Genomic DNA, 12162 nt, shown 5'->3' with positions numbered 1-12162 from the left:
ACTAAGTGGATCAATGCTGATAAAGGGATGACCACAAAAGTAATATTTTTATGCCTGGCCATGCATTTGAAAGGTAGTAACATGAAGAAGTGAGAAATGAGAAATGAAACCTAACTAGTAAACCAGGAAAAAAAGGCAGGTTTGTTTTTAATTACATTTGCTGTTTTATAAATCATTAACAAAGAAAACTGTATGCATCTACTCCTAAGAACTGGATAAGATAAAATTATCATTGAAAATGTCACGGGGTGTGGTAAGTCTGTAGCAGTAAGAGATGCCATCTTTTTAACTATCTTCCTAGATAACTTAATCCTGTGACGTTTGTGTGATTTCTCATATGGCAATACCGATGATGGTCCTTTGTGTTGAAAATGTGAATTTAGACACGAATGCTGTCTCCATAATGATCTGTTCTTCAACAAAAGAGCTAGGGAGATTAAAAAAAAAAAAAGGAATGTCAAGTTCTTCATGTTAACTTATCCACAAAACTCACGTATGTAATGTCAGCAAACCAAACACTGAATATAGTTTCCATACTTGACTTTCAGTATAAATGACATTTGGTCTAAATCAATTGTGGGTAAGGAGGGCTGTTAAGGGCAACCTGAATTTCATGTATCTGCACAAGTGCTTAGATGTATTACTGTTTTGTAGTTTGATATAAAAAATCTGGATTTAGAATACATTTAAAATCATCTTGGAGGCTAATAACTGCCACAGTCTTTGAGGTGCTTATTCATTCATTGCAATAAACTGATGATTTTGCCCTGCCATCGTCGCAAACATGAGGTGACATAAACCAGATTATATTTGATTTGATTTTGTAGTGCTCATATAGCAGTTCTAATTAACAATCACAGAGCTGAGATTCCACTCTCCTCAGGCAAATCTATAAAATCTTTGAGGGACGAGAAAGTTGTTAGCTGTCACTGCATTTTGTGTTTCATTGTTTCCTTTATTCTGTCAAATGTCAAAGTGATAAATCAGGAATTTGAAAACCCTATCAGAGAAAGGCGGGCACACGTGGCAGGTATGAACTAACATGACATCAATGCTCACACTGGCACAAAGACCCCTCGGCCGAAGAGCTGGGACCCTACCAGTGCCCTGCAAGACCGTGCCTTGCTGTCCTTGTCATTCCCTGTCACTTACTCAGGTTCAGTAGGGTCCCATCAGGTATAAAGCTCCAATGACAAACGAAACCTGCATCATGAGTTGCTATAGCACAGGTGCGTCTGTGTCCACTGTTTGTAATTTTGACGGGGCTTGCCACACAAAGGTACATGAAACCTGATAGTGGTAGACGTTTCAACACATTATTTTTAAAAGGGCATTCCCTATGTACTTTCACAGGACAGCGTCAAGGGCAGGAAAGGTAAATCACGTAAACTGATACTAGCAGAAAGAAAAACCGAGTTGAAAACAAAAGGAAGATTTCCTTTAAAAAAATTGTGAAAATGGTATCCGTCCTCCCACTCGTCCCCTTGGAAACTCCCCGTGGTGAAAGGAAATGTGTGATGGGTGTTTTCTGTTGTCAGGGCCTCTCCTGAACTGAAGTCGCAGGGGCTTGTTTGTGTTTGTCCTGTGACTTACTGCTTACTCAGTGTTTGGTATTGTTTCCTTTCCCTCATTCCCACTGAGCTTCAAAGGGATAAAGGAAACAGCTGAATTCCAAGTGGAGTGCCATCCCTCTTAAAGCATTGTAAGAGGTAGAAAATCTTAGTTCCTGTGAGAAAACAGCAGAAATCTTTACTCGTCCTCTCTGAGGACTGGGCTTCCTGAAAACTTGAGAAGTGGCACGTGTGTCTGCATGTTGGGGTCATCACTGTCTCAGAGTCACTGCCATTTATATCTGCAGGAACAACTGCGGGCTTCAAAGGGCTGTGCTCAGCCAGAACTTTCTTGGTCACATGCGTTGTGTGGAGACCAGCAAGGGACAGCCATCAGAGCCAAGAATGGAAAACCTCAATCATTAAAAATGACATAAGCTCCCACAACATGCTTCCCCAAAACAACAGATACGATCATTTTAATACATTACCTATTCCTACAGGAGGAAAATCTCCTCTAAATAAAAAACAGTGTCATAAACTTAAAACAGTGTGACTAACTACATAACGATAAAAAGCTAAAACAACACAAAGTATGAAGGTGGTACTATGTGAAATTGCAGCTATCCAACTGCTTTTTACCTAAAAACAATGCCATTTCATATGGCTTGATCTAATATTAAAATGTTATCTATATGAATAACGTCTTCAAAGATCTTGTACGCATCACTTATGCTGTAAACAGGATCGTTTGTTTTCATCACTAGACATCCAGGTAAATCATTATTTTCCGAAACTCTTCCAAAGTAGGAAACTATCAAATTATCTATAAAATTGCCTTGCTTTGTTTTATTTTTCTGCTCTCCTTTCACACATATGTGACTATAGGAAAACTCGATGGTGTTTAGAAAGTGCATCAAATTCATACAGTCTATCACCTGTGGAAAAGGAAAATCTATTTTGTGCAACTGGAGAAATATAGTACCTCAGTTTGGGAATTCAAACACTGTTAGGGGAGGTTTATCTGCCAGAGAGCAGGTAAACTTCTCTCAGATGTCAAAGCTTGAGCCAATTATGCTGGAAGACACAACTCCCTAACCAGAGCAATGGCAACTGGGAAATAATTAGGACTCTGGTCTCTGGCATCCAGCTCAAAGGCTAGAAGGAGGGCTTGCAAAGATTCCTTTTTCACACCCAAATCCTTTCTTACTTCATGAATAAATGTTAACCCCTGACAAGCGTGGCAGGTGGGTGATATACTCTATTTAATGTGGTCCCTGTATAATTGACAGGAATAAAATGTTCCCTTGGATCACGCCACATGAATTCAGTTAGCAAGTTACCACACCAAAATGTAAAATTATACAGTGGATACAGACATTGAGATTCTCTGGTCTTATGGTACAACAAACAGTGCTAAGAATAAGTTGTATGCTTACATGTCTTTGCAGATAAATGTTATGTCATCAGAAGTGCTTGGGTACTTGCAAGGGTAGAAGTGAATTAAAAACATACACACACCCCCCCCCCCTTGTTTTGGGTATATTTTCAAACTTTAATGAAATGCATATGCTTTGGTAAATTTTGCAACACAGACTTGTTAATTACCCATCTAGATGTTTAAATTTACTCTATAACTATATAGACAGAAACAATATCTTATTCTATGTTGTCTGTACCTAGAAATGGTATAACACTGTGTGTATTTTTCTGAGGCTTTCCTTTTTTGCTTAACATGTTTTCGGAAGCCATTCTTTTTTATCTCACGAGGCTGTAGTCATTCATTCCCAGTACTAGATAATGGTCTATTGCTCGTGTAGATCTCCATTTATTATTTATACTTCTGATGACAATCTGGGTTGTTTTTGCTGTTGCTTCCATAGTGCATATGCTCCTGTGGGTCCCGGATGTGAAATGCCTCCTCTCGGTTACATACCAGGGAGATGGATCGCTGGAAACCAGTGTTACCCAAGTATAAATTTATAATGAATGCCAGATTGCTTCCAATACGGTTACTGATTTGCACATTCACCAGCAGTATATGAAATCCAATACATATAAAATCAGGTCTTTCTGACACTCCACTCACAGCTGTGCTGGAACTTCTGTTTCTATGCACGTGAATGATTTTCACGTGTCCCATGACTGGTTGCACACTGCATCAGTTACTTATCTCTGTCTTTGAGTACATTTATACTTTCTTCACTTGAGTTTAATATGCTAAGTAAACCAGTCAATGGAGATTTCTATCAGCATTTATAAATGCATATAAATGTATTTTACTCATGAAGTTCTATTTGGTTTATTTGGTTCTATTTGAAATCAGCCTCCTCTTTCATTTTTTACCATCAACATACCTCAATTTTATTATCAAGGGTCTTCTCTTTTATATGCCTTCATGCCTTTTTTCCTTCTAAATTAATTATTAACTGCAAATAATTTTCTTCCTTTTATTTTGTCTTTTCGCTTTTAATACTATCCCACAAAAGTAATTTTGTAATATTTCTCCTATTATCTTCCATAATTGCCTTTAAATATTTTGTCAAATATCTCTGTTCCCACATTTCTCTTTAGAATCCCCTGTTATTTTTATTTAGTAGTTTATTATATTAAACAACGGTCATTACATTTGCTCTGAAATTTTCAAGCTTTTAAAGAAGTCTTCTCCTTTAAGCTATCAGTATTTGGTTAATATAAAAATAATCAATCTTCTATATAGATTAAATTTTTAAATTTAGAATCTATTAATCGTTTTCTTCATTCCTGATGTAGGACTAAAGAGTTTATAGGAATAATCTCATTTTAAAAAAATTTAAAAAGTCCTTCCAAAAATGTATGTCATGTCCTTTCGTATGTTTTATCTAGAAACAATGCAATGCTTTCCTAACAGTATCCAGAACTGGTAAGGCTTCAAAAGATTGGTCATATCACATTCATATTGCTAGGCAGGCATACATGCCTTTCTATCACACTATTCTGAGTAACCAAATATGACATAATATTATACTGAATTACATATGCTCCTTTATGAGGTAAGAAATATATTGCTAGTGAAGGTAATTATAATGCGTTTGTTGTAATTTTTATTGAGAATAAATAGCAATAGCTTGAGGAAGACAATTTAGAAATACAAAGTGACAGACTTCTAGGATTAATAACATAGTAATTTTTTTATTCCTTGGAAACTGTAAAACCTAATACATCACTTCATCTTTTACTGTTTGTTTGTTTGTTTAGTTAATTTATATTTCGAAATCTACATAAACTAGTATTATTACAGGTTAATCAATAAAAATTGCATTAAAAATGAACCTCAACTGCATAACTCAGTAGTTAATGTGTCGGCATGTTGTTAATACAAAAGTTCACTGTTTTGAGGCAAACTTTCATATAAAATTAGATGACAGGTGTTTGCTTTGTAAAGTAACACGATGCTTGGTGAGGGTGATACAGACCTATGCTGGGGATCACTCAGTGTCCAACGGTAAAGTGGGCATGAAAGCTGTAATGGCAGCGGGAGCTCAAAACGGTGCAGTTTAATCAAGTTGTAAAGTTATCTGTTTGCTAGTTTGTTTCTTTATTCATTCATTCATTCATTCATTCATTCATTCACCCACTCATCCATTCATTATGTAGCACTTCTATAAAAGTAGCATACCTCATTCAGGCAGAAGAATGGAAGATATCTCCGAATACATATTCCAGTTTTCATAGGATCTTATGCTATCAAGTCTGTTAAAGACTCATGTGTTATTCTTTCTTGCATACTTTTACCACATTTTCTTTGATTAATGGCGTCGTTAGTATGACAAATATTTATCATATCAGTTGTGCTCAAATGTGTAACTTTGTATGTTCATGCTCATGTTACATTTTAAGACAGTGTGGTAGAAATAACATGCTTTTCTCCTAAACTAAGTACTTTACTAAAATCACAGTTATATTCATTTATTTAAATAAAGCCAATAAGAAACAGTCCGTCTTCTCTGTCATGACGTGTCAGGTTACTATTAAAGTCATTTTACTACACAATGAGGTAAATGAATTACTTATTAAAATCACTGAAACTTTCTCTTAATTATTCTTAAATGTATGTTCACTGCAAACATTAATATTTCTATCCAGAAACTTACCATATTTTCTTTCCCCTTTGACCAAATTACTTCTGACAATAGAGTTGCTCATTAAAGCTCAACATTTTTCAATAGGCTGATCAAATTTAATTTAGATAATACAAATCTGAAGATGATTAGAAAACACAATTCAAGTAAATATTTTACACATGGTAAGTAGCTGGTTGAAGAAAAGTCTGAGAATGAAAATCATTAAGATAATAAATTCCATCCACATATTTTAACTTAAAATAGTAGGCAATTTCTATTTGACTGAAAAATTCATATATTAGTAAACAGAGTTTTTATTTGCACATGTTGGTTCATATTTTAGAACTCTGCCTAATGTTTGGTTAAGTTAGTCCAAGACTAGCTGCCAATCCCCAGTGAGATGTCAGAGGCTGAAACAGGAGACATTTGGAATATCACTGCTGGACCATTGTACGTGTTTCCCCAAAAATAAGACCTAGCCAGACCATCAGCTCCAATGCATGTTTTGGAGCAAAAATTTATATAAGACCCAGTGTTACATTAATTTTTGCTCCAAAAGACGAATTGGAGCTGATGGTCTGGCTAGGTCTTATTTTCGAGGAAACACATTATCATGACTACCGATGGCAATGTTTGTATATTGCCAGCCCATGCTATCTATTCTTGGCTCCATTGAATACGATATATCTTCACCTTCAGAGACTCTAAAATGCACTACAGAGCTTCTCTTTAAAAGAAATACTGCCACTGCTTCCTATAAAACAGGCCTGCTGGTAAAACCTAAATGTTGTAGCAACAATAGACTTCCTGTCAAATAACGTGTGACCAAGAAAAAAAAGTAATTGACTTCACTAGCAAGGCAATGAGATTTAGATGAACTGTCTGTATTATATATTTACATATATATATATATATATATATATATATATATATATATATATATATATATAAACTTCTTTCTTATAAATACATTTTACCAAGTAAAGTTTGCTGAAGAAATTTTTATAACTTGGAAAGAGCTATTTTGATATTCAAATAGAGTTACCCAATATTTACAAAGTGTATTTAATCCTTTTTAAACTTTGAAAAATGCCTTCACTTGGGAACCATCTGACTGCATAATTATGGAAAGGTATGACTGGATCTACTATGAATCCCTACTCCTCTAAGGGTTAGAAATGTCATGAGCATTACTCCGATAAAAGCAAAGTCCCCTATACCCATTTTGGAGAATACTTTCCCACTTACCAATTTCATAAACCGTGTATGTCACTAGGTTACTCAGAAGGGCAAGCTTTCACATAAGTGTTGTTTTTTAATTCATACCCATTCTTTTTTAAAAAAAAAATAAATGTACTATCATTATTATTGTCCAAATTTGCCTTTTAGGGATAGCACGTAACTTGCTTAATAAGAGAAGTGTAACTTAAATATGAATATATATTTCAGTTTCTAAAAACCAACACAGTGTCTTGTATTTAAAAGAGGAGCAGAATAAAAGATGTGTCCCTTGAAAATGCAGGCTTCCGTGACTAATCAGCAGTGATATTAAATGCAGATGACATATCATTTACTCTAAACCTCATTATGATGCTGCGTTTCAGGTTGGACTCAAGGTTGCTCGTTACAGATAAAATCATCTAGCAGTGGGGAAATTAGTAATGACGTCTTTAAAATTCGATTCTCTGACCAGTAGATACAGAGCACATTTTAAGTATGCCTTTCTGGAATGCAGAGATAGAATAAAGCTTCTTGAGACATTTTCCAGTTATAAGAGATGTTTACATCTTGTGCTAAATATGTAAATATTGAAAATGGCTGGAAGTAAATTGACAAACTGTTTTTCCCTTAGGGCCAAACAACAACTAGTTTGTGACCCAAAGACATTTTCAGGTACTCAGAAAGGACATATATTTGAGGTATTAAAACTAATGTATTAGATTATATTAAATCAACGTGTTCATGTAAGGGGATTAGTTTGAGTAGGTTATATTTTTTTCCCCAACCGATGTTAGATTTACAGTTAATAATACTCCCTAATAGGTGTTCAAAGACAAACTTGGGATTATGGTTGGCACCAGCAACCATCAAGATTTTCCTTTCATGTCAGAATGATTGATAACGTTTTTGGTTTCCTATGTTGATTTGAGCTTTGAGAGTACCCAGTTATCAAAATAAAGGCTGTGTCTAACACCTTTTAATAGAGGGAGATGTGAGAGCAAGAGCCTTTCAAGAAATATTCCTGGCAGTCCAGGCACTCACATTCTTTTAGCACAGCCTATAACAACGTTATCATCAAATAAAATAATTTCATCTTTCCTTGGTTGAACTAATTTAGACTTAATTTTTTTTTTTTAATAAAGGTGAATAGAAGTGTTAATTTTCCCAATGAATTCAGAAATAGTCTGCCCCTGAGAATTATCAGTCACAAGTGAGAATTTAAATCCATTAGATTTGATGACATTGAATCTACTGGCACTTCACTAATATTTTGACAGAAGCTAGAAGAGTAACCTAAAGTAATTATAAAAGAAGAACGGTTCAAAATAGAATGATACTAGGGTTTTAGGAAGGGAACTCAAGGAATTACAATATAGTCATTGTTAAAAAAACATAAACTGGGACTCTTTCGATGAGACCCAAACGCAAAGATCTTTCAGAACGTTTTTCAGACCCAATGATGTATAGATGAAAAAAATTAAATGAATATGTTATTATCCATGTTCAATCACTTTTTATACTTAGGTAGAAAGAGCAAACACTGGGATCACTGAATCACATTTTGTCCTGGCTGAGTCTTTTGTATTATTTTCACTCTGAGCAAGGACCTTGCTTCTGCTACTTCAACGGTTAGTTTCCTCATCTATAAATAGGAGATAATAAGATCAAGCTCATTATACGAAGATTTAAATTCAATATATTTCAGAAGTGCTTTTTCGATGGGTTATCATTATTTGAATTAGTATTATTAGTAGTAGTTATCAATTTTATACTGTATTCAATAGTGCAATACAGGTATGCAGATATTATTGTTACTCCAAAAAGAATTTAAAAACATTCTACTTCTCACAGATTTTAAAGTAACATCTAAATTTTTATCTCAAGTATAAATAGCTGAAATTATAGTATTACTTAGGTATTGACACCCATGGAGCATAAATAGCGTAATAAATTAAGAACATCATCATTATTTTAAAACAAACAAGCTATTATTTATAAATAGGACATTTTATATCATTAATTCTTTTCTCCCTGGACTTTTATTCCCATTCCAATTCTGCAATACTAATTCATCCCTAATGTAATATGATTTTATACTTAAAGGTCTTTTATTGAACTTCTGATCATACTTCCTTACAGATAGGTATTTTCAAAGTTTAAGTTCCTGTAGTTATAAGTTCTATGTATCCTTTAGATTGACTTTTTATAAGAATTTTTATTAGTATTTGATTTATTTCAAACAGCAAAGTATATTATGAGTCCCAATAAATACTATTTTTATAAAGTAAAATTCATTTTAAAAAATGATGAAATGATTGTGGATAACTTGCTTGAAGCACCTGTGGAAATGCTCCTTTATTTGCCGTTCTGGACTTGTCACACATCAGGCCCAGCACTGACATGAGTTTCGAGCTCGCCATGTGCCTTTCTTTAAGAATCACTGTTAAAGGACAGGTGGGAAGGAGAACCTGCAGGGCAGACAACTTTTCAGGCTGATCAATTGCAGAGCAAACTACAAATACAACGTAAGAACATGATATCTGTCTTCTTTAAAATTATTAATACTTTGTTTAAAAAAAAATTATTTTGGAATATTGGGGAACAGTGTGTTCTCCCAGGACCCATTAGCTCTAAGCTCAAGTTGTTGTTTTTCATTCTAGTTGTGGAGGGTGCAGCTCACTGGCCCATGTGGGAATTCAACCGGTAACATTGGTGTTATGAGCTCTGCGCTCTAACCAACGGAGCCAACCGGCCGCCCCTAAAATTATTAATACTTTAATGGTCCTTTTGATAAAACATTGGGGACTGCCAAGAGTACACATTAGAAAACCATTTTCCTAACACTCTTGCTCCCTCAGAACATAAAACCACTCAACTTCTTTATTGATTCTGAATAGTCAATCATCTTTCCAGACTGTTTTCATTAATGACTGAAACTGCCTCCACTCTAATAGAAATGGAATAATATAATTCAAGAGAAGGCAAATGGATCTAAATATGTCTAATTTAAGTAGAACCCAGTCAGATCAACCAAGGAGAGAACACGTGTTTTTAAGCCCTGGTCATTCTCTTCAATTCTAACTCAGAGATTCTTATGTCTTTGAAATACTCAGATGAAAAAGAGCCAGAAAATAGTAATTATAAAACCTACCACGTAGATGGCTTGGCAAGAAGCCGTAGAGGCCCTCAAATTTTAAATCAATACAGAGTGCTAAGGAACTGGCTTCTGTGGCGTGGAGCCCCCAATGGAGACCTAAGGCAGAGAAAGCTCTGACATTGTTGTGGGGCCTCTGTGATAATTTGGCAAGATGGTGAAGGCAAGATTGAATGAAGAATCAGATACCCAATAGAGAATATTTTCAGTTCTGTTTGTTTTTGTATCGCGCAACAGAGACACTTGGAGCTCCAGCCCAGTCACCTCTGCAGAAGCAGCAGGGATGCAGGGCAGTGCTCCTTTGTGGTTTAGAAAGGTTTTTTAGAGCTCTGTTTTCTAGAAGACCTGTGATCACGAAGTAAGGGGACTGTGCATTCTTTTGTGGCTCTTGATTTGCAATCATAGATTTTTGGGCGAAACACAAGGAAATGAGTGATTACCTAGACCAATACTCTTATTTGAAGAAGGATAAAACTATAAACATCTGATAGTATATGCCATTGCTAAGATCACAAAACTAATGGCGACCTGAGATATCACATTCTCATCTGAGATCAGAATGTGGTATCTCAGTTCACTGCTTTTTTCTGTTAGTCTTAATGCTAGTGTAGGGTCCAGGCCAGCAGCATCAGAGGCAACTGGGAACATTTTAGACATGCAGATTTTCTGGCCCTACCCCAGACTTCTTGGATCAAAAACTCCAGGTCTGGGATCCAGCACTCTTGGGTTTAACATGACTTATAAGTGATTCTGATATAATATAATGCTTGAGAACCACTGTTTAGAGAATAGAGATCAAGACGTTAAAAGAATTTCTAACAGCGATGTCTTACGTGACCTTGGTTTTGGTACACGGAGGCCAAATCTTTGCCCTGCCTCTGGAAGGCCACCAGGAACCATCTTGTCACTAAATAGAAGCTATACCAGGTAGTATTAAAATTTTGACCTATAAATATTAGGTTGTAAGTCTACCTTGCATTAATTTCAATTTCTATGCTGTTTTGGTAAAACGATTACAATTTTTCAAATATATTTGTTAAAGGTCTATATGAAGAAGAAGTGATGGTAACAAACAAGAGCCAGAACACAAGGAAGCTTGTGCCTCAGCTCTTAACACATAAATATAATGCCTCATCTTTTCTGTGTGATGGAGCCAGAGATGACCTTCACCACCGATCCTTCGGGAAAGGGCAATCTCATGCTCACCAGTGAGAAACAGTTCAACATGCTTTTGGAAGGGGAAACCTGATATTGTATATTTTTCAAATAGGTCCAAGTTACATTTTTAAAAATTAAACATACATTTGAAAAAGAGGACAGTTATAGTAATTGTTCTAAAGAACGAAGGTGAGCATGATATTGAAATTCTACAAAGGGATCCTAATTTTACAATTAAATTTATATTTTTTTAAATATGCGAAATAAAGAACGTTTGAATATGGAAGGGCTGATTCCCTTACTAATATCCGAGGAATGTCTGTACACAAGTGATAAGAGCAGAATGAAACATTTTAAGGTATAGACAACTGTTTGCATAAAGTCCAATGGTCTCTGCTACTCTGCCACTAGAACCATACTCAAAGAGAAAATTTAAATTCTGATTTTCAAACACTTATTTAATTTGTTGAATAATTCCTGTCACTCAAAACATTTTGTAATATCATCATTTCACAAAATAAGCATAAAATTAGTACACAATCCAAACAGACTATAGGTACATTTAGAAAATTACAGTCTTTAAAATGTTAACATGTGACATTTAAATGTTTTCTTTATAGCCAAAAAAAATGTAATCATAAAACATGTTTTAATTGACTGAGTAAATTACCTAAAAATGCCTTTAAGAATTATTATTTTTTCCCTAAAGAATGAACACATCCATACACCTTTCTCATTCCTATTTATTTTTACTATTCAATAAATTTAAGGACACATAAAGAAAAAATGAATACTGGCTCTTTAGACATCTTTCCCATATGCTCCCAATATATAATTTGGAAGGCAAAAGAGTGGTTGGTAGCTAAATTACTGAATATATTTCCTTGCAGTAAAAAGAAAAGTGCCTTTGTAGAAATGCTGTGGAACTTTCCTATTAAACGTGGTGGAATAATCTCCTACCATCTGTAGCATTCAT

The sequence above is a fragment of the Rhinolophus sinicus genome, linkage group LG09 (assembly GCF_036562045.2).
Source record: "Rhinolophus sinicus isolate RSC01 linkage group LG09, ASM3656204v1, whole genome shotgun sequence".
Classification (NCBI taxonomy): domain Eukaryota; kingdom Metazoa; phylum Chordata; class Mammalia; order Chiroptera; family Rhinolophidae; genus Rhinolophus; species Rhinolophus sinicus.
Note: the sequence above shows the minus strand (reverse complement) of the source record.